The 22,958-nt window shown below is 48.8% G+C and overlaps 1 protein-coding gene across 1 annotated transcript in view; it reads left to right on the forward strand.

Annotated features, from left to right (window-relative positions):
* Positions 1-22,958, forward strand: part of ZFHX3 (zinc finger homeobox 3) — a 261,907-nt gene continuing 238,949 nt past the window's right edge. Inside the window, exon 1 of the mRNA XM_011961589.1 lies at positions 1-566. The gene's annotated coding sequence lies outside the window, so the exon portion shown is untranslated. The remainder of the gene's footprint in view (positions 567-22,958) is intronic.

Below are 22,958 nucleotides of genomic sequence, written 5' to 3' on the forward strand. Positions count from 1 at the left end.
CGCCGAGCAACCCGGCCTGCGCCCGGCACGACTGTAGATGTCAGGCTTTGCCCGGGGAGCCGAGCGGCAGCGGGGCTGTGAGTTTCAAATTAACCTTCCGCTTTGTTGCTGTGTAATGTGGATCCCCGAAGGCCCCCCGCCCCGCCCGCCCCCCTTCCCCGGGCGGTGCGTGCTGCAAACTGCGAGTTGGGCTTCATTTACATAAAGCGATTCCGGGCGGGCGGCGGCAGAGGAGGCGGCGGCGGGCAGGCCGGGGACCGGGACGCGAGCGCCGCGCCCCGTGGGTGAATCCCCGCCGCGCCCCGGGGACCTCCCTCCGGGGACGGGCCGACCGCCAGCCCCACCGCCAACATGAGCTCCCCTCCCCTGTCTCCAGGTCCCCTGCTCCTAACCAGAGCCTCCTCCGAGTCCCGGGGCCAGCGGGAGGTGGGGAGCATGCCCCCTGGGGTGGGTGAGCTTGGGGCTCGGGTGCCACTGGAATTTCCCGTTGTGGCGCATGGCGGCGCGGCCCCCGGACCTGCAAGTGCCGCCTCCCTCCGGAGGTGCGTGGAGGCTTGGTGTGCCAGGTGAGTGCAGCCTCCCTCCGGGTCCGCGCAGCCGGCCTGGATCCGCGGGCAGGTGCTGCGAGTCTTGGCTGAACTTCCCATTCTCTTGGGGCGTGTGGGGGAAGGGAAGGCTGGATGCACTTGAACTCCCAGACTCCAGTTGCCACCTACCTAGGGTGAGAGCGCCTAAATTCCGCTGGGCACACAGTAAAGCTCTTCCTTCCTCCTTCCTTCCCTTCCCTCTGTCCTCCCCTCCCTTCTCCTTTCCTGAGTCTGCTTTTGGATTAGTTCCTGCCTTCTGAATGCTTGTGGTACTGGTGTCATTTAGAAGTTTGGGTGCCTCCGCCTAAAAATGCACCCTTTTCAGCCCTGGAGAAGTCACTGGTCAGTTCGAAACAATGTGAAGAATGCACTTGTGGAGTAATTAAAGGGAGAATCAGAGTTTTGGAGCTGGAGGGCACCTTTGGAGAGCATCTTGTCCACCCTCTAATTTTAGTTTTTTTGCACTCTTGGAAAAGTCAGAGCATTTATTTCCTTGGGCCGGGGCGGGATGGGGAGCTGATGCAAAGGAGAGAGTCAAGATTTTTATCCTGTTAAAGGAGGAGGAATGCCTGTGTTTAGGTCAGTAGCAGAAAAACAGTATCAACAAAAAGAAGCATTGTAGGCTTGGAGGGAAACGAACCTTCTGGAAAATGGTCTTTTCTGCCTTGGACACACCTGTGTTATGATAGGAAAAGGCCTGGAGGGCAAAGACTGCAGCTCAATGCGTGGTGTGTGCTAAGAGGGAATTGTGTGCCACAGTGGTACCTCATGTGTTAAACTGGCTTCAGTGAAAGCCGTGAGCAGGTGAATCCAGGAGGGTCGTCCCTCCCCCTGCCCTCTATTTGTGTCATTTAACAGGCCTTGAAGACTCCCAAAAAGCCACTGATAGATAACCCCAGAGAGGACAGATGGCCCTGCCTGGGCACAAAGGGAAGGCCTCTCCTTCAGACTGGGGCCTTCTTGTCGGAATGCACCAGGGCAAAGCCTTGAGGGTATATTGTGAGAAAGTTACACGTCATCTCATTTCTGTCTATGCTTTGAGATCCTTGGAGAAAAGTCACTAAATAAATAGAGTATAATTTAAAGCTCACCCTAGCTGGGGAAACTCTGTTTCATTGCCATCAAGCAGCAGGTGCGAGTTTGCAGAGTTGGCCCCTGGAGTCCCCTCATTCCTAAATTCAGGAGGTGTCAAATCTTCATGTTCAGTTAACGGCTGTGGTTTCTGGATAGGTTTCAAGGGAAACCCTGAAAATCATGAGTTCCAGGAGGCTGGGCTGGAGGAGAACATGTGAGTGCTGTGGTGGGGACTGCCATGGGTAGGAAAACATACACCTTCCAAGGTAACCTGATCGAGACAGGCCATAGCAAGGAACGTGAGTCTGCTCCTTGTTATCAGAACAGCCACTGGCACCCTGAGATTTGGAATCCCTCTTGCTACTCAAACATTAAAAACAATTAAGGCAAAAGTGAGGTGTGAGGGAAGTCAGGAGACCACGGTTCCAAATAATTGAAGGGTTTCAAGAATGGGGTCTTTGGAGAGGTACATACCTGGATGTTTGCACACCTGTATTTGCGTTCATTGCAGGCACGCTTTCAGAGAGTGTGTAGCTATGATGGCCGAAAGAAACTTTTTCTCTCTCCCTTTCGTAAATTACAGGACTGAGGAGTTGTCCGCATGGCGTTTCCAGCATAGTTTTCAGAAAGCATGTAAAGTGCCTCTCAGAGTGGGCTGGGGTCACACTTGGCTCTTTTATTTAATTACACAAGTGTTATTTAACAACATGGAGCAGATGCAGAAGCGAGCACTTTTACACTTTAAAAACAGCCCTTTCGGAATCACAAGGAATTAAGTGACTTGGAGACCTTCTGTCTTTTTGACATGGGTCACTTCCCTCTCTCAACCCCCCTCCTCACTTTTTTTTTTTTTTTTTTTGAGTGGCTGTACTTTCTATGAACTAGAGCTACTGTTTTCCTTTTCTCCAGAAAACAGTATTGATGAACACGGAACTATTGAGAAACACTTGCTAACTATTCCAGAATAATAATACTAATAATATAAATCCATGCTGCTTCCCCAACCACCTGAAACTTAATTTTGGTTCCTTTCCTTCTGTTTTTCGATAGCGCAAATGAATGTTAAGGGTGGGTTGGAAAGGCCCAAGTAAACCGGTGCTCTCCACAGGCCCCTGCCTGGCGCTTCCCAACAGGACAGTGAAGTGCCTGCCTTCTTGCTGTGAGGTTGAATTTAACTGCTGTGTCAACTCAGTGCCAATTGGACAGCCCAGTGGCAAGGAGCTAAAATAAGCAAGATTTCAGTTTTCATCATTATGACTTTAAATGATGCTTGCTAGACACTCCCAGGACCGGCCTGGCTAATCTTTGGTGACCCAAAAGTGATTAGTTCATTAGAATAAATCTGTGATTACAGACTGCTGGAAAAGCATTATCTGGGGCTAGTGGTGATGTGGCTTAGTTCTGGCATCCAGGAAACATGTTCTTATTGTCACTGTGTGCAGTTGTTCCTTTTTGGTGTATCTTTCAGGAGTAGGAGCTTTTTTTCTTCCGCCTTACAAAGTATCAGAATATGGAAATACTTGAGGGCTCAGAGCAGACCCTTACCTATGAAATTATTTTTATTGCAGAGTTGTAATAGTGTCATCTTAAAAAGTAAGTATTTAAGTGACTAAGCAACATTTTGTAAAAGTGTAGGGAACTGGCTTGAATTATTTAAAGGGGAAGAAAGTGAGCTGTCTTTATAAAACTTACCTTTGACCGGGCATGGTGGCTCATGCCTTGTAAACCCAGCACTTTGGGAGGCCGAGGCTGGCCGATCACTTGAGGTTTGGAGTTGGAGACCAGCCTGACCAACATGGAAAAACCCTGTGTCTACTAATAATACAAAATTTAGCTGAGCGTGGTGGCGCATGCCTGTAACCCCAGCTACTCAGGAGGCTGAGGCAGGAGAATCGCTTGAACCTGGGAGGCGGAGGTTGCAGTGAGCCGAGATTGCACAATTGCATTCTAGCCTGGGCAACAAGAGTGAAACTCTGTCTCAAAACGAACAAACAAACACTCACCTTTTAAGAGTAACTCACTTGTTTCTCAGCTCCAACGATTTAGCCTTGACTTGCAAGTAGGCAGCAATGATTCTGGCCTGAACAAACTTATGTAAACTCCATCTCACACTCACTTGTACAGCACACTGAAGATGCCTGTCAGTAACCTGAAGACGTACAGTATGTGCTGTGGTTTATACTTTCGTTTGTTATTGAAATGATTGCTTGCTCTTCGCCTGGCCTATTTCTGTGATGTTTGGGCCTGTTGGCTTGCTCTGGTTCCCAAGGCTGGTGCATTTAACCAGGATGGGGGCGTTACTGTAAAAACACAACAGGGAGGCAGATTCCATTACAGTTAACTTCATAGGGGCATCCAAATGCGCTGGTACGAGAATTTGGTGGTAATGGTTATTATTAGGAATCACAGCACAGCTCAGAACCACCGTCCTCTGCCTGAGTTAAAAAACTGTGGTCAGGGGAAATGGGAACCCAGTTTTAATAGAATCCAGGCAAGGAAATTCCTTGGCAGGAGCTAGTTTAAATCTTAAAGGGTGCCTGCTCTGTCCAAAGCACAGTGTCCTGTGTCCTTAGGCCACTCAGATTGAGAAAGGAGCACACAGAAGCTGCAGTTGTGTCAAACCGCCCCGAGGGAGAGACCCAGGCAGAAATCTTGGCTCATTGGCCAGCTACTTTCAAAATCCAGATTAGAAAGAAGCACTACAAAATCAACAACTGTCAGATGGCTTTTGTCTATGATTTAAAGTTGACTGCCAGACTGATCTCTTTGAACATGTGCAAAGTGGCAATCAGATGTTGGAGGGCTTCTCTGGGCTGATATGGTAAATGACTCTTATATGGACAGAAACTGAGGACAGAGGTGCAGAGCAAGGCTTACTGCCGACTGACAGCAGCACTGAGCTGAAGCTTCAGAAGTAGGGAAACAAGTGGAATGTTTCTGGTTTTCATTCTTTGGGCCAGGGGACAGGTGGGTGAGGACAAGGCCGTGGTCTCGGCACTGACAGGGGTGTCTCTGGAGAGTTATTTGCCCAAGGAAAGTACTTTGGCCTTTAACATTTAAAGGCGATTGTTTTTTTCTTTAATGTTTCTGCCTTTCTTTCACACTTCATTCATGGAGTTTCTTGCTTTTACAAGAGTGACGGCTCAAATACAAATAGGGAGGGAGACATAGGAAGTTTGCAAGGTGGCAAATTCAGCCTCATTTTGGAGCAAGACTTCCGGCCTCTTAGCAAAATGCCTGGGCTTCATCTGCCTTTTGGGTGACCCCCTCTCCCTGTCCACCAGAGGGTCACCACAGCAGTCTCATCAACATGAGTGTTACTGCATGGGGGGGTTTGACGTGTACCTTCCCAGAGGGGCCTTTGCTGGCTTGCTGAGTCGTGGAGGTCTTAGGTGGTTCCGCTGTGCATTCTTTGAGCTTTGGTATTAACATATGTGCTGCCTCTAAGATGTGTCCATCCTTTTCCCTCCCTGGAGTCAGGTCTAAAGCTTCCAGTGAGGCGGGCAAAACATCTGCTGCTGGTCTCCTGGCTGCTGGTGGTTTGGGATGAAGCCCCTGAAACTCCCTTGCAAGACCAACCCTTGAGAAGATGGGCCGGTGCTGGGATGCCTCTCACTTTCTATTCTGCTTGATTTCTGGGAGGAAGCTGATCACATAAGGGCCTTAAAGGCTTTCTTAAATGGTGACCTGGAGTTTAATCGTTAAGTGGGTCTTTTGGGACAGCAGTTAGTTAGGAATGTATAGATCACCTTCCGTCATCTGCAGGGAGACTTGGATTGGAAGTGGGAGAACTGGCTCCACTGGACTCTGAAAAAGGCGGTGAAGTTTTCACCTGCTGCTGATTTCATCCACTGTCCCGAAGTTATCTTGGCCACAAACCTTTGATCTGGGAGTGAGACCCCTGGCGCCATGCTTCTAGGGCAGGAGTCAGTGACTGCCTGTACCCCCTGTTCTGTGTATATGGGAGAGAGTGTTAGTTAATGAGTGGGACTTAGTACTTGGGGTGATTTGGGGTGGTTAGGCGTGACTGGGGCTTACACACTGGAGGGGTCATGTGTAGGCTTCTTGATGGGGGTTCTTTCAAGAAGGAGGAGGCAAAAGAACAGTTTTGCTTGTTTGTTGGTTGTTACTGACTCCATCCAGGAGTGTGACTGGAGAAAACTTCTTCTGAGTGTATCGGTTAGGCTGGGTTTTGGATAAATGGTTCCTGGTGCCCATCTCTATCACAGGCTCTGCATTTCTGTAGGAAAATTCCAGTTCAGAGGCAGTTGCTGTCTGTCTTCTCATTTAAATCTCCTTAGTGGAGAGGCAGGAGGCAGATTAGTTGAGTGCAGAAGGACCAAGGGGCTTAATCTGATAGTTGATCTCAGACCTGCATCCCCCAAAAATGTCATATAAGTGCCTGTTCAGATATCGAAGTCTGTCTCCCTTCAGTATCCAAACAGCGCTTTTCAGAAGCGTTTAAACTCCTGAAAGTCTATAAAAACCACGTACGTGTAGACATGAACTGAGCTGCTCCCCATGCTTCCAGTCTCTGAGTGGCCTATGTCCGATGACTTCTCTCTTCCCAATATCTCTGTCCCGTGCAAGTTGCTGAAGAACACACGGGTGCCTTTCTTCTCCATCTCCCAAATTTTCTTTTTTCTTTTTTTAAACAATTGTTCTTAACTACTCAAGAAGCAATGCAAGCCTCTTCCACCATTTCAGGCCCTGCTTCCTAAAATGCTCTTTGGCTCAAGGCCTTGGTTCTTAGTGTACATTTGGCCTTGACTGGGGGAGTGGTTTCTGCTTCCCTTTTAACAGCGCTGCTGTTTTTCTGTGGAGTATCTGCATCAATGTTAAAGTGTCAGGACACTTTTGGACACTTTAGAAGAGGCCCATGGATTTCAGTGTGTGCGGCAGGAGGTTGGTGTCACTACTAAAGCGAGTGCTTTTGAATGCCATCTCCGTCCTAACAGAATCTTGAATAGTGTAGAGATGGGCATTGATGAAGGCTTTCAGTCTGTACCTGACTACATGAATGTGTGTTACCTGGACCCTTGTTGGTTCGTTTTCCATAAGATAGTACTTTGCCCACTTTAAAAATGTCGTTCAAGTAAAGAATGGCAGAAATGACAGTAATAGGGTCCCCTCAGCCCTGCCCCCCCTTTTTTTTTTTTTTTTTTTTTTTTGAGACAGAGTCTCGCTCTGCTGCCCGGGCTGGAGTGCAGGGGCTGGAGTGCAGTGGCCGGATCTCAGCTCACTGCAAGCTCCGCCTCCCGGGTTCACGCCATTCTCCTGCCTCAGCCTCCCAAGTGGCTGGGATTACAGGCGCCCGCCACCTCACCCGGCTAGTTTTTTTGTATTTTTTAGTAGAGACGAGGTTTCACCGTGTTCGCCAGGATGGTCTCGATCTCCTGACCTCGTGATCCGCCCATCTCGGCCTCCCAAAGTGCTGGGATTACAGGCTGCACACCCTTTTTTAATGGAGGAAGTCCAAGCTGGTTTTTCCAACAGATAGGAAATCCAGAGGTATATTTGGGGAAAGCAGAGATCTTTTACACCTTTTGGAAAGGGACTGTCAATGTGTTTTGCCCTTCCTGGTGAAACTATAAAAATTATCCAGACAGTGGAAAAATTGGGTGACAGAGGAAACCCTGGTGCAGACTCCCAGATGTCTAACTGGAGGGGAGGTGTGGTCTTTCTCATTGGTTGAAGGTAGGAAATAATTACAAAATAAAACAGGGCAGAGTCTGGCTGAGGACCAGAGTGCTGCTTGTAAATCCCCTTCAAATGGGGACTCACAGTGAATGGGAGAAGCAAAGGTGTATCAAAAAAGCGCACTCCTTGGAAAGGCGGCCTCTGCTCTTTCCTCTGCTATGGGCCTTACACCCTCTGCTGAGGCCATTGGTGGGAGACCCGAGCTATGTGACTTTGGACCAGTAATTTAACCTCTCTAGGCCTCACTTCTTTCATCTGTAAAATGGGCATAATGCATACCTTACATTCATAATGGGAAGTACATGAAATAGGAATCAGGGCTTCACGGCACTTCACATACTGAAAAGCCTCTCCAGATATTAGCTCCTATCTCTATGCCCTTTTCATTTCTTTCTTTGCCACTGATGGCCTCTGCTACCTTTCGTTTCTTATCACCTTGCAAGAAATAAACTAAAAGGTCCAGCAATTCTTCTGTTCTTCCCCATGGGGTGGAAATAGAGCCAACTCCTTTTGACGTCTTTGCAACCGTATTCAGAAGTGAAAGAGTCGGAAATAGATAGTGTCCCCCATCCGCCCCAGCCCTCCCCATCTGTCCCCCTCCCCAGGCTGGCAGGCGGCCCTCCAAGTGAGCAGCCTACTCAATGACCCACCTAGAGAGGCCTTCCCGGGCTGGCTTGTATATGCTAATAGGCCTGACTTGTCCTGGCTTGTTTGTAGTGATTTGTGGAGGCATTTATATGCAAATACTATCAACTTGCAGAGTTAATTATCATGTGCCTCCCCTCTACCCCCTCCTGCTCGGCCTCCCAGCCTGGCTGGGCTGTTCTCATTCAGCACCACACTCTTCCTGTCTTGGCCTCGCCTGCCGGTTGCCCTGGCCCCTTCCTGTACCTGCAGGCCCCATCACAGCTCCTGTGCTGCTCCGTTGCCTGTCACAGGAACCCAGGCCTAGCCTGTGTGGTCAGGCATGGTGAACTGGGCATGCCAGTGACTCCCCCGGTTCAGACTCTGTTGGAGGCATACCGTTGCTTGAAGGGGAGCCTGCCTTATGTTGCTTTGAGTTTTAAGCCCCATTTTAACCTACTAGCTTGAAAAACAGAGCTGCCCAGACATATCAACCCTTGACACTCAACCCAGTCTGGCAACAAAGCGATTATAGTTTTTAAATTATTAGTAGTATTTTCATTTCCTCACATTGTTTATACCCTTCACACTTATGACCAGTTCTGAGCTCTGGAGAGAAGCCATTTTGCAAAGGGGTGTCCTCTCCTGCCCCCGGACATCTGAGTATTAAAAGTGGGCTTGGGTTGTGCACGGTGGCTCACGCCTGTAATCCCAGCACTTTGGGAGGCCGAGGCAGGATTGCCTGACCTCAGGAGTTCGAGATCAGCTTGGGCAACGTGGTGAAACTCCATCTCTACTAAAAATAAAAAAATAAAAAAAGAGATATACTTGAGTGGACCTCAGGCCTGGTCCGTTCCTTGTTGTGTGTTAGCACTGTTGGTGTTTGGGGATAATTGTTTTTGGGGGGAGTGGGCCACATTGTGCATTGTAGGACATTTAGTATCCCTGACATCTCCCCGCTAGATGCCAGTGACACCTTCTCCCCTTGATGTGACAATCAAAAATGTCTGCAGGAATTGCCCACTGTCTCTTGGGGAGGTAAAATCGCCTCCAGTTGGGAACCCCTGAAATAGAGGTTACATTTGCTTCTCCTGGTCTAAAGCAATGGCAGGTTCCCAGCCCCTCCCCCCATTTCGACACCCTCACCGCAGCCCAGGAGTTGAGCAGCCTCTGCCTGTGTGATTCCACCTGATATCAGATGATACTACTTGCCTAATTTTACACTGGACTTTTTTGCATTTAAAAATGAAGAATCCGAGCTGGGCGTGGTAGCTCAAGCCTGTAATCTCAGCACTTTGGGAGGCAGAGGCGGGCGGATTGCTTGAGTTTAGGGGCTTGAGACCTGCCTGGGCAACGTAGGGAGACCATGTCTCTACAAACTTTCTTTCTTCTTCTTCTTCTTTTTTTTTTTTAATTAGCTGGACTTGGTGGCATGTGCCTGTAGTCCCAGCTACTCAAGAGGCTGAGGCAGGAGGATCTCTTGAGCCCAGAGGTTTGAGCCCAGAGGTTCGATGCCAGCCTTAGCAACATGGCAAGACCTCATCTCTACAAAAACAATACAAAAATTAGCCTGGCATGGTGGTGCATGCCTGTACTCCTAGCTACTCAGGAGGTTGACATGGGTGGACTGCTTGAGCCCAGGAAGTAGAGGCTGCAGTGAGCCGTGATTACGCCACTGCACTCCAGCCTGGGTGACAGAATGACATCCTGACTCAATAATAATAGTAATAGTAATAAAAAGGTAGAGTCTTTCCCTTCAGAACATGGTCATATGCTAGCACTTGAGGTGGTAACATTTTCACCTCTCTAGTGCTGTCCAATAGAAAGAGAGTACAAGCTCATATGTAATTGTACATTTCCTACCAGTCATTCATAAAAAGTAAAAAGAAGGCTGGGCGCGGTGGCTCAAGCCTGTAATCCCAGCACTTTGGGAGGCCAAGACGGACAGATCACGAGGTCAGGAGATCGAGACCATCCTGGCTAACACAGTGAAACCCCGTCTCTACTAAAAAATACAAAAAAAGTCTAGCCGGGCGAGGTGGCGGCACCTGTAGTCCCAGCTACTCGGGAGGCTGAGTCAGGAGAATGGCGTAAACCCAGGAGGCATAGCTTGCAGTGAGCTGAGATCCGGCCACTGCGCTCCAGCCTGGGTGACAGAGCGAGACTCCGTCTCAAAAAAAAAAAAAAAAAAAAGTAAAAAGAAACAGGTGGAATTAAGTTTAAAACAGATATTTTCAGCAACCCATGATTTCACCATGATGTTCTCGTCTCAATGCTCTGGACCAGCCCCATGTCCAGTGCTCAGGAGCCGCGTGGGGTTGTGGCCATCATATTGGATGGCTTAGCTCTCGGATGATTCTGGTCCTTTGCAGCCATGACGTCAGGTCATTTTCTACTGTTACTGAGTCAGGGAGGAAGTTTTTTTCTTGTCTGTGTTTATTCTCTGAAAGGTAAGGCCTTCCTTGGCTGCACAGCTGCAGCTGAGAAGCAGAGGCTGAAGGGGCAGGATCTGTAATCTCTAGGGAAGCTTCCCCGGCCTCCACCGGGGAGGCCCTCTAGACAGGATCTTGGGTTGAGCCTGGACGGTGGCGGGAGGACGGGGGGCGGGGTCAATATTCCGAGGGCCCCGTGGACTCTCGCATCACACAGACTAATGCTTCAGGTTAATTTTGTGTACAAGTTCCCTTTTGTTGGACAAGGGGATGAAAGTCCACAGCTGTGACTGGAAAGAGGGGAAGGACCCTCTGGAATGACCTTGTTTTGGAAAGTCTAAATGGAATACTAATGGCTGAGATCTAAGACGGGTGATGTATGTGTGTGTTTGACTGGGCTTCAAGATAAGGTGAAGAGTATTTTAAAAGTTAGTGTGCAGCTTCCCAGATAACCGTATGCCTGGGGCCAGCTACAATTTATGGCAAGCTGGTAGTCATGGCTGTGTGCTGGCCTCACTTTATCTTTTGAATCCTGGCTCTGTAGCTTAACTGGTGGTGCTCTGTTTGTTTATTTTGTCTTTTTTGGGTGGGTGGGGGACCTGGGGTTTGGCTAGGTTTTACAGTGAAGCATAGCAGCATTTTATAATACACAAAGGGCTGTTCATATTTCTGCTCCTGGGTGCCTTGGGCTATGTCACTTTTTACTGTCCCTAATGATAGCACATACCGGGGTGTTGCATTCTAGAGTTTCCAGGAGCCTGAAGTGCAGGCCCACATCTTGTACAGTGCCACAAGCCTGCCAGAGCTGTGAGCCGGGGAGGAGGTGTGGAGGCCTTAATATAGCTCCAAGCCCCAGGTTTCTTTCATCTCTGAGGTCAGCTTTTTCCTGTTGCCTCTTGACTTATTGAAACTGTCGCCGGGCTGGCCAGCACACCCAGCAGACTTTCCTAGTAAACACAACAGCCCTGGGTGGCAGGTTTCTCGCTTTTTCTAGACGACAGATGAGCAGTGGGATCTTATGTTACTCAGTGGGATCTTTCATCTCTCCTCTGAGTCATTCCCTAAAAACCACTTTTCTTGGAACTTAAAGAGATGCAGAATTTTACAATGACCATGGCATTTCATGGATGCATTTGAATAGCAACCGGATATTTGAATACCTCCTTACCCCGGTATTCCTAAGGAAGAAATTTACACTGAAAAATACTCCCAAACTTTGTGTTTGGAAAACGTATGTTCTTGAGCTAGTGTGGACTCTGCTTTTAATAGTCGGGTGGTGATACACGGGTGCATCTTAAATCTGGCATTCTTTCCTATTTGTACTCTGATAAGGTATAGTGGATGGGAGGGCGGACTGAGGGTCATTTATTTGGGCAGCAGGAAGGATGAAATGGACAGTTCTTCTGATTTTTGGACGTAGTCTACAAAAATAACTTACCTCACGACAAATTGGCATAGGAAGTTTGCGGGTGTGTTTTTCTGGAGGGCGAGAGATGTGGCCGAACTTCCCTCAGACTCTTCGCTTCACCTCTTCAGCAGGCCACGGCCATCTGCTTTAACAATTTTATTTTTTTCATTTTAAATCCTCAAAGACAAAGGGACCTGGAAGTTCAGACCTGTCCTGCCACATTCCTGAGTAATTTGGTTTTGATTAACCCAAGGAGAGAAGTTGGTTTCTCCTAGCGACCGACCGAGGGGATCAAAGCGCCAGGAGGGGCAGTTCCGTTAATGCACGCAGTCCCCCTCCTCCCGGCCCCTCTCCCCCTCCTCTTCCTCTTCCCTCTACCTCCACCTCCCTCCCCATCACTGGGCCTTTTCAACCCCCCCTCTTTAGAAGCTGAGCAAGAGTTATTTCCACTTTCTGACTCTCACAGAAGTGGAAGTGGATCATGGAGCTTTGGATGGACAGACCGGGGAGAAATACATCCCCCCACCCATCCCTTTCTTCCTAAACTCCTTTTACCCCCACAAAGCTGCAGAGCACATTCCTGTGCTAATCCGGCTGCTGGAGGAATGCAAATGGCTGTAATTGTGTGCCTCTGGACCGGCCTTCCGCATCTGTGCCGCTTTTCTTCTTTGAGGAGGTGGCTAAAAAGTTCATTTACATAGAGAAATGAGACTGGACTTGTGATCCCTAGTGGCAGAATAGGGACTTTCTAATAGGAAAGGGGCCACATCTGTGCTGCCTGCACCTTCCTCCCCCAGCCCTCCCCACTTGCAGAGAGAGAGAGAGAGTCTGTGCGCGCACACGCATGTGCTGTGTGGTGTGTGTGTATGGGGTGGGGGAGAAGGTGGACACCAGGCTCCTGCTGGGCATATTTTACAGAAGGGCAGTTAAAAGGGAGAAGTCTTCTCTTGATAGTAAGAAATCAAGCTGCAGTAGGAGACAGCCTACTTTTGGACAAGCCTCGTGGGTAGTCCTGGTGTTAAACCACAATAAATGACCTATTTTTATTTCGTTTTTGAGACAGGGTCTCGCTCTGTCTCCCAGGCTGGAGTCCAGTGGCACAGTCTCGGCTCACTGCAACTTCCTCCTCCTGGGTTCAAGCAATCCTTCTGCCTCAGCCTCCCGAGTAGCTGGGACTACCAGTGTGGGCCACCATGCCCGGCTAATTTTTTTTTTTTTTTTGATAGAGACAGGGTTTTGCCATGTTGGCCAGGCTGGTCTCTAACTCCTGAGCTCCAGTGATCCACCTGCCTTGGCCTCCCAAAGTGCTGGGATTACAGGTGTGAACCACCGTGCCTGGCCTATTACTGTTTTTTAAAAGCACGCTGTGGGTCTCAGAAGTGATTGATAAAATTTTGGAAGAGGTGTGCCACCCCACTGAGCTGGTCTAGCTTCTGGGTGCACATCTGACCTTGCCTTTTTTCTTAGTTTATACTTGAGCTTGGCAGTGGGTTATTGGACAGTCAGATTGTTCAGCCCAATTAAAAGTATCACTTGGGAGCCAGTACATTGTAGCTTTAGGGAGATACTCAAGACAGACAAGAGATGTCTGTCTCAGTCATATCTGAGAACACTTAGAATGCTGCCTGAATCTGAAGTTGAAAGCCAGGCAGACGTTCTGAAACAGGACCATGCAGTAGAAATACAGTGTGAGCCACACAGGTAATTTCAGATTTTCTGTTAGTCACATTAAACAATGAGAAACAGGTGGAATTAATTTTCAAAATTAATTTTTAGCCCAGTATATCCAAAAAGTTATTTTAACAGGTAATCAATATTAAGAAAACTATTAATGAGATATTTTACATCCCTTTTATTTGTACCAAATCTTTGGAATCCTGTATTTTTATACCTTCAGCACATCTCAATCCAGACAAGTCACATGTCATAGGCTCGGTAGTGACAAGGGGTCAGTGACTACCTAGTGGATGGTGCAGCTCTGGAATAAGAGATTGCTGCCCTGTGCTCTTCTGAGACATTCTGTTGATGCAACCGAGTCAGCCATCACCCCTGTGACCAGCTGTTTGCATTTATTGCGGTCCAGGGTTGCAGGCTCAGTCTGCACACAGCGGGTTTGGTCAGAAATGCCTAGCTCCCCTGACATGCCCATGAGATTGTTAGGAGATAGAACAGACGTTGGGGTGCCAGTGTTCTGTAAACTGCTTCCTGGCATACAGATGGGGGTGCTCACCTGACTGTGAAAACCTTCCCAGAGGCAGAAGACCAGCAGTGGCAGTAAGGCATGGGCCACTTCCTTGAGGGACAGCCCCACTCTCATTCATTCTTGTGAGTGCTAGTATGTTTGTTATAACAGACTTGTGTATGTTACTGAAATCACAGACAGGGCTGCAGGGAGCCTATAGAAACCCTCGTTTCACCCTCTCCATGGTGGGTCGCTAGTTTGTGGCAGGAGGAAGGCATGAATCTAGAACCTTCTACCTGTAGGTAATCAGTGTGGTTTTCCTGACTTCACAGTCATTTCTAACACTAGTCCAGGGACAGTGTGGTGCATTGCTTGGAGGGGACTTTCTTTTGGAGGCTCTAGTGCCCTCCAAAATGAGAGTTGTAGACGCTACCACTGTTGGGAAGGTCACCAATCCTGGCAAGAAACCTTCCCTCGTCTTCTGTTAGTGTTTATTTGGATTTCTGCTTTCTTGCCTTATCTTGATGCCACGGAGTGGAAACCTCCTTCCCTAGTCTAGGAAAGTCTCCCCCTCTCATTGGAGGAGGAGAAATGGAGGGACAGAAGGTGCTATGGAAAAATCAGAAACAGCCTTGTCCATGAGAATCAGGGGTGTAATGGAGGCAAGAAGTCCCATCCTAGACTTTTTTTTTTTTAGTTTGTTACAGTTTTTCTTGTTCAACCAGGAAGTGACTTCTTTTCAAAGCTAAATGATTTCAGCCTTGCTACCATTACAGCTCTTCTCAGTGGAATAGCAAGGAGAACTGTCTGCTGGCTTCTAGCGGAAAGCGCCACTGTGAAATGTACGCTAGAGAAGATACTGCTTTCAGACCGGCCTGGGAAGTCCTGGAGTCTTCTCACTGTTGATCCTAGCGTTTCTTGGTCAATACATGTGACAATAACAGTTTTCCGTCACCATTGCTATTCCCAGAGCACCCAGCCAGCCTCCTACGATTCGATGGTCTCCTCTAGGGTGCCAGTGGGATTTGTGCCCCTGGTAAACTGAGAAGTGGGTGTGGATTTGGGTTTGGAGGGAGGGAGGTATCGAATTCCTTTAACAGACTGGCCTCCTGGCAGGCAGGAAAAAAACTGTGAAAGTGTGAGGTGGAAGGGGCCCCGGCACTGGCCTCTGCTGGGGACAGAGCATCGCAGCTGTCTGACCCCGGGTGAAAAGTTCAAATCTGCATTTAAAAGGAGTGCCAGGCTCCCCCCCCCCCGCCCCCCACCTACCCCCTTTCCCCCCAGTCGAGTTGAAACTGTTCACGTTTTGGAGGATATGATCTGGCCCTGTGCTGGGACACCAGGCAGCCCCGCTTCACTTCTGTCGAGACCCAGTGCTGGGGGGTGGGGGGCTCAGCTAAGATGCAGTTCTTGAATAACAATAGTTGTTGAGGACGAACCCTTGGAGGCGCCTGGAAGGGAGGGGAAGTTTCTCCCTCAGTCAGACACTGGGCATTTAACCCCTTTTTCTCCAGGTGCTTGGCAAGGCCTTTCCTCTTCTGTCCTCTCCAAGACCACGGTGGGTTATGTGGGGGTGCTGGCAGGGCTCCAGGGGACTGGGGATAGAGGGTAAGGAGGTGTCTGGCAACCGAGGTCACCTGTCCATGGAGGGTGGTGGCACTCAGGCCAGGAAGGACTACTTCCCTGTTGCGTGGGGTCAGGGAGGGCCCAGGCTTGGGGAGAAACTCGGGTGGGTTAGGATGAGAGCCTGGCTTCTGTTTTCCATGCTGAGAAGTGACAGCATCTACCTTCTTCCTCCCCCATCCTACTCCTGCTGCCCGGCACCCAGTGGGGGTCAGGCCGCAGCCCTGCCCAGAACCCCCTCCACTGGAGTTCTGATTTGTTTACTAGAGCATTAGGTGAATGTAAACAGTTCAACCTCTCCAGTTTTATGTCCTTAAAGGGTCTGAGTGTGAATACAAATGGGTATTAGGCCCCTGCGGTTCCAATGACTGTCCTCCACCCCCTCTGGTTGCTAACTAGCAGGTCTTTAACCTGCGGGGTTGGGGGTGGGGAGGGGAGGAGGAAGAGAAAGTCCTTTGCAAGTGTGTGGACTCTGGGATGCCTCCTTTTTTTTTTTTTTTCTGTTCTTTTTTTTAATGTTGAGCTTTAAAAAGTGATGTTGGGGCCGAGCGCGGTGGCTCAAGCCTGTAATCCCAGCACTTTGGGAGGCCGAGACGGGCGGATCACGAGGTCAGGAGATCGAGACCATCCTGGCTAACACGGTGAAACCCCGTCTCTACTAAAAAAATACAAAAAACTAGCCGGGCGAGGTGGCGGGCGCCTGTAGTCCCAGCTACTCGGGAGGCTGAGGCAGGAGAATGGCGTAAACCCGGGAGGCAGAGCTTGCAGTGAGCTGAGATCCGGCCACTGCACTCCAGCCTGGGCGACAGAGTGAGACTCCTTCTCAAAAAAAAAAAAAAAAAAAATGTGATGTTGGGAGGCCCCCATCTGTAGGACTGAAAGTTGAAGAGCACGGAAGAGGAAAGCTGCCTGCTCAGGGGAAGGCTAGTTATTTTGATCTCTTTTTGGGGACGAAGAGAAGTTTTCTAGGTTCCTGTTACTTAGTCGCATGAGCTCGTGAAGCCTGACTATGGCATTGAAGAAATCTTTTAGCACTGGGCAGGTGGTTGAGTATACCTCTGGTTTTTTTGTTCTTTCTGAATCTTCTGTTTAAAATAGTAGTTAGGAATGGATGCCTTGGGGCCCTTGTCCTTGTATGAGTGCGGTCACTAGGGAAGGGTCTTTAGCCAGGTTTTTGTTTTTGTTTTCTGTTTTGCTTTTGTTTGTGTTTTTCAAGGCAGGGTCTTGCTCAGTCGCCCAGGCTGGAGTGCAGTGGCGTGATCATGGTTCACTACAACCTGCATCTCATGGGCTCCAGCGATCCTCCCACCTCAGCACCGCAGCCCACGAGTAGCTTGGACTATAGGCATGCATCACCATGTCTGGCTAAGGTTTTAATTTTTTTGTAGAGACAGGATCTCCCTTCTCCTCAGCATCCCAAAGTGTTGCAATTACAGGTGTGAGCCACTGTGCCCAGCCTATTTGGCCAGTTTTAACACATCTTCTTATTTTCTCCCTACTACAGTAGGACACTTTTTTTTTTTTTTTCTTTATGTGATCTCAGGAGCCCGTAAAGTTTGGAGGCAATGCCAGACCACTTACTCTCATAAGGTTCTAGAATGTGCATTCTATTGGGGTGCTGCCTTCCCTCTGAAATTTCAGTGCCCTCACTCCCCCGCCCAACTCGAACTCCTCCCATTCTCTCCACACCTCTGCCCTCTTGTTCTAGCAAGGGTCACAAGGGCCTTCTTTTCAGTCAGAGGGCCCGTGGTGATCTGCAGAGGGAGGAGCAGAGGATCTTCCGTCCTGCACACTCGCGTTCTGGTTCATGCATTCAAGGCCCAGCTCGTTCTGTTTGCTGTGGTGGCTCTGAGTCCAGTCACGCCATCATGGGGGCATTTTAATTAGCAGTGCCTTAGTCATTAGTGAGTTATTGTTTTTGTCTGGAAACACTTAAGTACTGTTTACTCGATGTCTCCATGAAATGCAAAACAGCAATTAAGCAGAAATTTGTTGTATGAGGCAGGGACCAAAATGGATCATCAAAAGCAGGTTGTGGTTCCTCCAAACCGAGGTAAATCGCTTTTCCCTTTGGCCTCCTGATACCTGGAATGCTCCAAACCCTCTCTTTCTTCCCTGACCTGCCCCCTAGAGTTATTGGCTAGAAACACTCTGGAACTTCGTGTCTTCCTGCGTCCTTCCTTCCTTCGCCGGCATGAACGTTTGGGTTTGGTGAAGTGTGAATGTTTACTTTCCCCCCTCCCCGGACTTTTCTGGTCGGCTACCTGGGATATTTCAAAACCTTTTCAAACGAAGATTAATTATTTGTGAAAACATTTGTGATGAGTTATGGAACTTGAGTTCGTTTTCTTTACGCTTCTTGAGACCAAGTGACATTGTTAGTCTCATAGATCCTTGTGACCTCTTGGGAGTATTGGGGTGCCGGGATAAATATCCTATTTATCGAAAAAGAAATCTTTTTATGGATTGGTAAGAAAGAAGCCAAGGCTAGGAATTCTGGCTGCAGTAGAATGGAGAGGCAGCGGGAAAACACACAAGGGGTGGAGAAGTGTGGATCTTCTGTAACTTGGACAAGTATGGCTGAACCTAAGGAAGGAATTGCTCCTTGCTAAGACACAACACAAAACCAAAACCCCAAACCAGCTCCAGTAGGATTCACCCCCTCCCCAGGATACAAGATTTATGGAAAACGGAATCCCTGGGAAAGCTGACGGGTGTGCAAGGGAGGCAGGTTAGCTCCGAATGTATCATATTAGCCTTCTTTGCGAGAGACACTTTGGGATGAAACTCTCGGCAGCAAGTTGACCACTGGGGACCCCAGTTTCTAACTGCTCTGGCTTTGGACTCACGCTTCCTGTTTCTTCTTCTTCTTCTTTTTTTTTCTCTTTTCCCTTCAAACAATATCTTCTGACTTCCAGATTTCTGATAAATTGATAAGAGGCATTGCGTGAGTCAATAGAGCTGTAGACACTTTGCCAATATAACCCCGGCTCTATTGATCTGCCAGTAAATTAAAGTCTTACTTAGAGTCTGCCGATATTTCTAATCTCCTGCCTCACCAATTACAGCCTCCCAGCTACCTGGAAAGAGGACTTGAGCCTTCTAACCTTTTTGTGGTTGTTGCGGGTGGGCTGCTCTCCTTCCATGGAACTGGGGGCACTTGCCTTGTTTATCTGGTAGGTGAAGGGGCAGTGTGGAGGAAGATGAACCTGCTTCACTCCTTATATGGGCTCTGTCTCCATGCTATGAGCGTCATTAGTAAAAATGTCTGGCAAACCAGTTCCATTGTGGTGGTCACGTTCATTTTATAGCAAGTCTCCGGGCCACTCTTGCCCTTCGGTGGGCTCCAAGATTGGAGGTAGAGAAAGTTGAGAGCAGCTGGTCTTGGGAGTTATCCTAGCATATTTTATGGCTGTCTTCCACTTTTAAAAAATCTGTGAATAGCCTTTCCTTTGCCCTGGGAGGAGAATGGGGATTTGGATAAATGTTGGGTTATTAGTATTTATCACTTATTAAAACAAAACATGCCTAAGAGTTTGTGGAAAAGGAGAGGATCAAAGAGGAGTCCCAAGATATACATTAGGAAGGATTGAAGTGTGTTTATGTGCACGCTGCTTTTTTTGGAGTTTGTTTTGTTGACGTTTTGCATTCTCCTTATTGGAGCACAGAAATGACAGAGAAAGAACTCATTTTTTGTCCATTGTAACTTTTGCCAATGTCTCCCCTCTGCCACTTCCCAGGCCAGCCTCTCTGTCATTGGCAGGGAGTTGAGTAATGACAACAGCCACCTAAAGATGTCCACACAGGAACAGTGGGGCTGATCGAGTTTCCTGCTGGGATTCCTACTTGGGCAGTGGCCTTGTGAGCAAATCGTTCGTCCGATAAGCCCTTTTCAAGTCCTGTTTATATGGTTGGCTTTGGGAAGAAATCTCCAGATAAATGCTGTTTTCTCTCTAATACTCCAGAGCGAAAAATCAATGGGAGGGATAATTCCTTCCCTTGTCCAACACACACTTCTCGTGTGTTTCTACCTGTGGCGTTACTCACAAAATTTTTTAAAATAAAATATCCAGTCCTGAGGTTCTGGCTCTTCTCCAGCATTGCAGGGAAGGGAGCGTTAGGAGGCGCTTGTGTGCCCTTTAGAAGGAACAGCATGGACCCTGTGACCAAGGAGTGTTTCTCATTTTCCTCTTTCTCACACTCCTTACCTCTCAAGGGGCCGAAGGTGATGGCGAACCCAGGTCAGGAAATGTGGGAAACATGCCAGTGTGGTTCATTGATGCTAGTTGAGTTTGGGAGATCATTGAAGGGGCCTCAGGGTCCCAGGAGCAGGTGGAAACCATGGAAAGGTCTCCTGTTCCTAGCAGAGGCTTTCAGAACTGTCCCCCTGGGCAGCCGAGATGGCCCCATGTTGAGGTAGTGGAGGGTCTGGCCTTGGTGAGGCCTCCTCTGCTGCTGGGCTTGAGGAAGCTGCCCTTGGCTCCCCTGGGCTGAGTGAGTGAAGAAGATGTTAGACAAGGAGAAACCTCGGGAGGTTGGGATTGACTTTCCCCTTTGTTTGGATTGCATTGTATTGTAGGAGGTGTTTAAATCTTGTTCACACCTGTTGAGGCTGAAGCCTGGCTTTCAGAGCAGTTTGTAACAAGACTTCTGTTGTTGTTGCCCAAAAGGTTTCCCTGCTCACAACAGAGGAACTTTATTGTAGCAACTTGTTAATGTTCAATTAGGCAAAGTTTGGGTGCCCTGGGGCGGTGGGAAGGCCTGCTCACTTTTTCTGGGCGGCCCACTGCCCCCGTTCCCAGGGTTGGCCCCAGAGAAGCAAAGCCTGTACCACGGGCTCCTTGGAGAGCCACCAGCGGGGGTCTTGGCAGAGCTTGAGAATCCCTCCGAGCGGTTGAAGTTATTGAAGATAGAGTTCTGTGTCTTGCGTTCTAACAATTGTCCCCTGTCTGTTGGTGCTTTGGGGCTCTCCCCACCCTTGGGTGTAGCCAAGGCTGTGCCTGATGCATCCTTAGCCTGTGGGTTGGCAGGAGGACTGACCAACCCCAAACTTGGTGTGTGGCAGCCCCAGCATCACACCGCCCTGGGCTCTGGAGCCCTGTTCTCCTTTGGGATCTGAGCCTGCCTGGCCATACCTGGGCATGTTCTCTGGCTTTCTTCCTGGCAGGACTCCTCCCGAACAACTGTCCGGCACCTTGACGGATGCTGTTTTCCACCTCCTGGTGGACTGAGGTCTTGAGACCGTGGAAAGGGAAACACAGGAAGCTCGTTTCTCTGAATAGGAAGTCTGACTGGGAGGTGCTTATGTTTTCCCACATGAACACGGCTGACAGCTGTCTTCATGGTGGAAAAAAGGGGAATCTTGGGACTGAAGCTCTGTCCCCACACCCCCCAAAAAAAGAAGCCACAGGGTCCCAGAGGGGCCATGTCCCATCCTGTCCTGCCCTGACCTGCCGTCTAGGTGCAGCCGGGACCAGGTGGCCTGGGAGGAGGTGGGAGATGGGTGCTGGCTCCCCTTGACTCTGGAGGCGTCTGTGCTGGCAAGGCCTGGCTGTAAAATATGGTCCCCATGGCAGCCTTGCTCTGCAGTGCTGAGCGATGAGGAGTGCGAGGCACCCGGCAGTGTATTAAACACTAGTTGAGCACAGGAGGGGCAGTATATCACAGGAGAGAGATAAGCAAAGTTCTCTGATAGTGGATCAATAAAGGTTAGTGACATCATATCTCAAAGTGAGGGAACCTGCTTTCTGCACAGCCATTTATCAGATCCCAGCCTGGAAGGGCATTAACCCCTTTCTGGCCAGATTTCTTCTTACAAACAGACCCGAATTCCTTCTTGGTGGTGGGGGCAGTGGGGAGGATAGAGGGTGTCACTCTCCCCAACACTGTATTTAAGGAGGATTCTTCACATGCTGCTTTCGGAAATGCCTTCTGCAGTTAGCACATGAAACCAGCCGTGGCTAGCGCATGCTTTGTGTATTTATGGAAAGTTTCTTAACTTGAAATTTTGTGCAAAAATTCCTGTAAAAAGGCATACCCATAAAAAGGCATTGTTTTCCGGAGAAGTTTGAACACCTCGCCTGTATGCACAAGCTGTATTGCTGTCAGCTACCTGGAGCCTGGGTTACGTTTGGTGTTTGCTAGGCAAGCAATTCTGACTGGACCGGAGAGTTAAAATTGTAATAAGCCTGGGAATGATCACGGTTTGTCTTCTTTTTTTTTTTTTTTTTCTGGCTTTGTGGTATTTTGTTAGTAGATACTGAGAAGTCTCCCAGCAATCTGGGATTGGCAAACTGTAGTCTGCAGGCCAGTTCCGACCCGGCACATTTTGGCATGGCCTGCCAACCAAGAATGGCTCTTAAATTTGTAAATGGCCGGGGGAGAATCAAAAGATGAATACGATTATGTGACATCTGACAATATGTGACATTTATATTTGTGTTCCTAAATGTTCATTGGCAGACAGCCGCGCTTGCTTGTTAGTGTTTTGTCTGCGACCACTTTCATGCGATCATGTGGTGTAGTTGAGTAGTTGCAGTGAGAATGCGTGGCCCACAAGGCCTGAAATAGTTATGTGGCTCTTTATGGGAAAAGTTTGCCAACCCTAGTCTAGGCTCTAGCTCCAAGTCTACTGCTACCTAGCTGTGTGACCTTGGGTAAGTCACTTTAGTTCTCCTTTACCTGTGTTTCACTGGTCTCAGGAATAAAATCTTCTCCCCCAGCAATTCCGGGGTGTGCTGGGAGTCAAATAAAAATGGATGAGAAATGGTTTTGAAACATAGCTTGCATTTGCAAAGTGTTTACTATTAAATCAGCAGACCCTTTACTATGTCTTTTTTTGTTTTTTGTTTTTTTTTTTTTGGAGACAGAGTTTCGCCCTTGTTGCCCGGGCTGGAGTGCAGTGGCATGGCACAATCTTGGCTCACTGCAACCTCTACCTCCCGGGTGCAAGCTGTTCTCCTGTCTCAGCCTTCCAAGTAGGTGGGATTACAGGTACCTGCCACCATGCCTGGCTAATGTTTTGTGTTTAGTAGAGACGGGGTTTCACCATGTTGGTCAGGCTGGTCTTGAACTCCTGACCTCAGGTAATCCACCCGCCTTGGCTTCCCAAAGTGTTGGAATTACAGGTGTGAGCCACTGTGCGTGGCCTTTTTGTTTTTGTTTTTGAGACAGTCTTGCTCTGTCGCCCAGGCTGGCATGCAATGGCACGATCTCGGCTAACTGCAACCTCCACCTCCCAGGTTCAAGCAGTTCTCCTGCCTCAGCCTCCCAAGTCACTGGGATTACAGGTGCGCCTTCCACCACACCCAGCTAAGTTTTTTTTTTTT

Source organism: Colobus angolensis, unplaced genomic scaffold (assembly GCF_000951035.1).
Source record: "Colobus angolensis palliatus isolate OR3802 unplaced genomic scaffold, Cang.pa_1.0 Scaffold116, whole genome shotgun sequence".
In the NCBI taxonomy this organism is placed as follows: Eukaryota; Metazoa; Chordata; class Mammalia; order Primates; family Cercopithecidae; genus Colobus; species Colobus angolensis.